Source organism: Mus caroli, unplaced genomic scaffold, assembly GCF_900094665.2.
Source record: "Mus caroli unplaced genomic scaffold, CAROLI_EIJ_v1.1 scaffold_9999_1, whole genome shotgun sequence".
NCBI lineage: Eukaryota > Metazoa > Chordata > Mammalia > Rodentia > Muridae > Mus > Mus caroli.
This window is the reverse complement of record NW_018388790.1, coordinates 34,437-41,023: the sequence shown is the minus strand read 5'-3', so window position 1 is coordinate 41,023 and position 6,587 is coordinate 34,437. Positions and strand designations below refer to the sequence as shown.

General features: G+C 41.0%; 1 pseudogene; it reads right to left on the bottom strand.

The window, feature by feature from the left end:
• Positions 1–261: 261 nt before the first annotated feature.
• LOC110287790 lies at positions 262–2,510 on the bottom strand (annotated as a pseudogene).
• Positions 2,511–6,587: the final 4,077 nt, after the last annotated feature.

Here is a 6,587-nt window from a genome sequence, read left to right as displayed (position 1 = left end):
TCTCCCGTGTGTCTTCCTTTATGTGTTAGACGATGACTGTTTTGTGCAAGGCTTTATTTACTACATTAGTTACATTCAGAGGGTTTCTCTCCATTATGTGTTCTTTTATGGATTTGAAGATGACTGTGATGTAAAAGTGCTTTACCACAGTGATGAAATTCATAGGGCCTCTCTGCTGTATGTGTTCATTTATGTATTTGGAGAGCACTGCTTTGTGAAAAAGCTTTACCATATTGGTTACATTCTAAAGCTTTCTCTCCATTATGTGTGTTCTTTTATGATATTGGAGACCACGACTTTGTGAAAAAGTTTTACCGCATTGGTTACATTCCTAGGGTTTCTCTCCTGTATGTGTTCTTTTATGAGACTGGAGGCCACTGCTGTGTGAAAAGGTTTTACCACACTGGTTACATTCAAAAGGTTTCTCTCCTGTATGTGTTTTTCTATGTATTTGGAGACCACTCCTTTGTGAAAAAGCTTTTCCACATTGGTGACACTCATAGGGTTTATCTTCATTATGTCTTCTTTTATGATACTGGAGACCATTGCTTTGTGAAAAAGCTTTACCACATTGGATACATTGATAGTGTTTCTCTCCATTATGTGTTCTTTTATGATATTGGAGAGCACTGCTTCCTGCAAAGGCTTTACCACACTGGTTACATTCATAGGGTCTCTCTCCTGTATGTGTTCTTTTATGATACTGGAGACCACTCCTTTGTGCAAAAGCTTTACCACATTGGTTACATTCNATTCATAGGGTCTCTCTCCTGTATGTGTTCTTTTATGATACTGGAGACCACTCCTTTGTGCAAAAGCTTTACCACATTGGTTACATTCATAGGGTTTCTCTCCATCATGTGTTCTTTCACGCCTTTCTGTATGACTCTGATATGCAAAGCCTTTACCGCGTTGAATAAACTCAGAGGGTTGTTCTCCAGTACAACTTCCTTCATGCCTGCAAATACAATTGGCACATGTGAAAGCTTTCTCACATTGATTATACTGGTGAGTCTTTTTATCTGTATTAACTCAATTTTCAATTTGGTTTAGCTGTAGAGAGCAATTGATCTTACAGTAATATCACTTTGCTTACATCAATGGTATTCCCCTTCATTATGGGTTGTTTTGAATCTTTGAAGATGCATGGGACTGGAAGAGCATTGATTACTTGGCTCACATTTATAGCATCCATTTTTGAGAGGTTAAACACATATTTGAAGAGAACAGGAAGAACTCACAGCTTTATTACTTATGATCGCAGTCATAAGTTTTGCTATCATGTGAATAATACTGCATTTGGAGCGTGAACCAAGGCAAACAAAAAAAAATTTCCACATCACTAGTACTCATATCGATTTCCAGCAGTTTGAGTTGGTAAATGTCCCCAGTAATGTTCGAAAACTAATTCTTTATTAACTTATAGCACATTTAGAATGTCTATTCAAAGTGTGGTGTATGGCACATCCTCTAATTGTTCTGGAAATGTGAAATGTGGCTTCTTCCAGTGCCCCTCTGCTCACAAGGCTTGTATCCATAGTAACATATGACAACCATATCAAAAGAGAATAACAAGTGAAAAGGTTCCACATTACATTCACACAGTTTGACTATTTTTTCCTCACATGGAAATGTTATAGGGATTAATGGTTTCTTTACAAAACCATTCTTGAATCATATGAACTGTCCATCTCATGAAACTTAGCAATGTTATTACAAGTATATGGTTAACAACAGATTTACTATAGATTATTTTGTTATTACAAGGTTTGGACATATACTTAACACCTAATCAATGTGTTTCTCTTTTGCAATAGCTAATGGTATGACATTGAACATTGAACAGAATAGCAGTTTCATAGCCTGGATTTATCTGGCTATGATTCAAATGGTGATATAACTGTTAAGCCATTGTTTCTGTGTCTTTATACTTAATGGAACACCTTGCAAACACGAATTAGATATCTGGCATTGACGTACATGGTTTTGTGAGATTTAATAATCATCCATAACTAAAAGCAGTACTTATTTTACACTATTTCTTTTCTTTAAAACTTGCAAGACATATTAAACTTTCTTTGGAGGCATATTCTTATCAGTTTCCACATGAAAATTACCTTCCATGCCTTCTAGAACTTTGAAAATGGTCTTCAATAGTATGGTCTTCCCAAATGTAGCCTAAAATATGGTACCAGAGAAAGTATGTTACATTGTTGGATATTAGGAAAATTTAAGTCACTAACTTGAGTGAACTTTAGAACCAGGGCTGATTCGATCACCTCGCTCTTCCTCATTTTCTACTGAAACTACAAAAATATATAACAATAACAAAGAAATGGCTGTTTTGTTTTTTCAAAAGGTGAAAGACAGTTTACTGTATTAATTATAACTGTGAGATTCTTATAGGTTTCCAGCATCACTCCTTTGTAGAGACTCTTCTGAGAAGAATCAAGCAAAGCCCACTCTTCCTGAGTGAAGTTCACCTTCACGTCATCATAGGTTATTGTATCCTAAAAGATCTGATACGTGTATATATAAGAAAGCATGATACTGACAACACTGCCAATGTATACTTCAAAATGAATAGTTGCTGACTGGCTTGCCCACCAACATAGTACTTCTTATCCAATAAGCAAACAGTCTTTCACAGATGAACAACAACAAAAAATAAGTAAATATAGAAGCAGATAAATGATTCCTGGGAACCTGGTGCCTCAGTGATAAGGTGTTGGATATGGAACTATGTAGAATGTTGCTAGACTTTCCCCACTTTCTGTTCCCTGAGACCCAACATGCAAGGGTGCCCTTAGGACTGCAGTTTCCTCACACCTGTCCATGTCACCTGCAGATACAAAAGACTATCTCCATCTCCCCTTCCCTTCTTGCCTCATGTCTGTGTCTTAGCCTCCAAGTATGGGCAGACACCCCCTACTCAACCACAGGCCAGGCCTTCAGAACTCTTGCCAGTCTATCCAAAGACCTATCCCACTATCTGTTACCTCAGACCTAATTCTCATAGTTCCTCAAAGCATTGCAACACAGTTTTATACCAGTACATACCACAAACCATCCCCACTGCCCTTCTTTTCCTCTCACATCTCTATGTCCCAGTTCCTGCTTGGGAGGATAGTCCTTCTGTCTTAATTAGGTGTTACTGCTGTGAACAGAAATTATGACCAAGGCAACTCATAAGAAGAACATTTAATTGGGACTTGGCTTACAGGATTAGAGGTTCAGTCCATTATCATCAAGGTGGAATCCAGGCATAGTGCAGGAGAAGCTGAGAGTTCTACATCTTCATCTGAAGGCTGCTAGAATACTTGCTTCCAGGCAGCTAGAATGAGGGTATTAAAGACCAAGCCCCCAGTGACACACCTACTCCAACAAGGTTACACCTACTCCAACAGGGGCACATCTTCTGAAAACTGCCATTCCCTGGACCAAGCATATACACTTTCTTAACCATAGGCTATGTTTGCCAGAAGACCACTTAGGCTATCCACAGAGCTACTACATGATTGTTAGAGGCAAGTTTTTTGAGTTTGCTTTAGCACTGAACTAGAACACAAGAGGCAGCTTTAGCTCTCTTCTGTCAATGTCCCGTGGATTGCTAAAATCATCTTTCCCTTAACCACCAGTGAGCATTTTCCCTTGAACACACCCACCAAACAGATCAGTAAAACAGCCAACAGTCAACCACCACACTCTCTGAAAATCCAGAGAGCAAAGAGAAAACCAGGAACCAAACTCCCACCCAAAGAAAGCAGCAGCTAGAGCTATATTCATACTAAACCTAGATGCCTAAACATCAGCTTAGAAAGATAATCAGTAAACAGCCAGGAAAATATGTCACCAAAAGAACAAAGCTATCCTCCCACAGCAGGTCCTGAGTATTTCAACACACCTGAAAGCACAAGAAAAAGACCTTAAAACCAACTATATGAAGATGATAGAGGTCCTTTAAGAGGAAATGGATAAATCCCTTTAAAAATTCAGGTAAACACAATCTAACAATTGTAGGAAACCAAGAAATTCCTTAAAGAAAGCCAAGAAAAACCAAGCTAACAGTTGAAGAATAAAACAACTGTTCATGACCTAAAAATGGATACAGAAACTGACCTGTCCAACAGGTCCAGTTATTCGAGGGTCTCGAGGGGACCTTCTCCTAAGAACCAAATGTGGGGTAGAGAGAGACAAGGATCTTGTGTGAATAACGACATGGAAACATTCTGAATTGCATCAAGACCCCAATGTATTAGCCAGGCCCAAGGTTTAAATGCACAAGCAAAAGGGGAAGTACAGATACTTATTAGTGGGAAGGGTGGGGCAATAGAATTGCACAAGCAAAGGAAGTACTTATCAGTGTGGGGGGGGAATAGAATTGCACATTCTTTAGGCAGTTACACAGGGAAGCAGGAACTTGGCGGTATCAGGGTGTGGTCAGGACATCAGTGATGACTTAGGGCTGGAACATTCTGTGGTTGTTCTCAGAATCAGTGTGTTGGTGGCCCGCTTTTGACCCCCTTTTCTTCTGGGGGGGGGAGAGGCCCAATTCAGAGATCAGGACAATTGTGTTGTCTTAATGGCTCCCAACAAGAAACAAAAACATGGTATAAGCTGAGGGAATCCCAGGAATAAAAAGCTTAAGGCTGCAAAGAGGCAAGGCTCACCCACAGACTAGAGATGGAAGAGAGAGAATGTCAGGTATCGGGGTACACTAGCCAGAATGTATACACAGAACAGAGCAAGTTACATCTAAACATTTCTAACAATTTCTAGCAGGAACATTAATTCCAAAGCTATATGTCATGGGCAAACTCTCAATAGTATTTTGAAGAAATAGTGTTCACATTGGCACAAATTTATCTTCTGTACTTACAACAAAGATACACGAATCATGAATATGTATGATATTTGTGAAAAATGTGGGGATGAAGAGAAAAAGCCAAAAACATAAGCCTAAAAATATTCAAGATTTTATCAATATACCTAAGTAATCTATACCAGGAAAAATGTGAACTTGACCAATGTTACCTGTGCTTGTATGTGTATACAAATTAAATAAACACAGATTTCATAATTCCTATAAAAGTAACTCTAAGTGACCCCTAAACTGTTGTAATGGCTTGTGATGGCCCAGGGAGTGGCACTATTAGGAGGTGTAGCCTTGTTGGAGTAGGTGCATCATTTTGGGCATAGGTTTTGAGACCCTCATCCTGGCAGCCAAGAAGTCAGTCTTCCACTAATAGCCTTCAGATAAAGATGTAGTACCATGCCTGCCTGGATGCTGCCATGCTCCTGCCTTAATAATAATGGACTGAACCTCTGAGCCTGTAAGCCAGCCTCAATTAAATGTTGTCCTTTACAAGACTTGCCTTGGTCATGGTGTCAGTTCACAGCCGTAAAACCCTAACTAAGACAACTGTTATATTTCTGACCCTCCAGCTACTATTGCTCTGTCTTCCACACAGAGAGGCCCCATGCTCTAGAGCTCTCTCTGTAAATGGAGGTGATCAGGAAGGCTCTGCAGCTCCTCATGCCTCCTTGTGCTTTCAGGCAAAACAAGCTCCGCTGAAGCCCACATACAAAACAATGTTGAATAATTTACTGTCTGTTTCCTGACACGTGGATTATGTTACAAGACATGGAATCTGTCCTATCCACCTACTCAGCACCATGCACACCTGAGAAACCTCTGCATATCAGAAGCTCCTTTTGTACCCTAGAGCTGAATTTCTGTGAATCATTTCATTGTAATAGGAAGGTAAAAGGATTCCTGTTGCGCTCACCTTGTCCAGCAAGAAAAGACACAACACGGTCGGATTCTTCTCAACAGCCTTTCTTTATTTCAGGAACACCTCTATGTTACGGTGGAACTCCGGAAACCCCGGGAGGACTGCTTATATCCACCCCAGCACTAGGGAGAGCTACATGTCCTCCTGGGATTTGTCAGTCTGTCGGCACTTTGATATGTAACACCCGCTCGGGAGGGGCTGGCGCCAGATTCGGGCTGGTGCCTGCGCAATGGCGTTGTTTACAGCGCCGGTGTACAGAGGTCGGTGCCATATTTTGGGCATGTGGCTGCCTACATCTCCCCCTTTTTTGTTTAATAATATGATGCTGGACTAGGTCTGGGCAAGTCTGTCCATTGGCCACGGCTCCTGTCTTAGGTCGATCCTTTCATGTCACAGCCTTACCCGTCCTAGGGTTACCCTATCGCCACTGGGCCCTGTGCCTTAGGTTGGTCTGTGCATAAGGAAAGTTGCCCGTCTCTGGATACCGCAGTGCTGTGTGACAGTAACTGCTAAATGACCTAGGGCGAACTCTACAAAAGAGGAACTAAACTTTAGGGGAGACGCCTTCTTTAATCGCCATCAATGCTTGGTACACCACTGCCTTATACTGAGTGTGCTCTCGTTTGAATCGACACAACAGCCAGACACAAAAGACACAACCCAGGAGGACCACTGCTCCCCAGGCCAACATTCTCACCCACTCCTTAAAATATGAGAAGGCATTGGTGATCCAGGAGGTGAAGTCCCCCAAGGTGACGGGGTCCAGTCGAGTGCTGTTGAGTTTTGCAATCT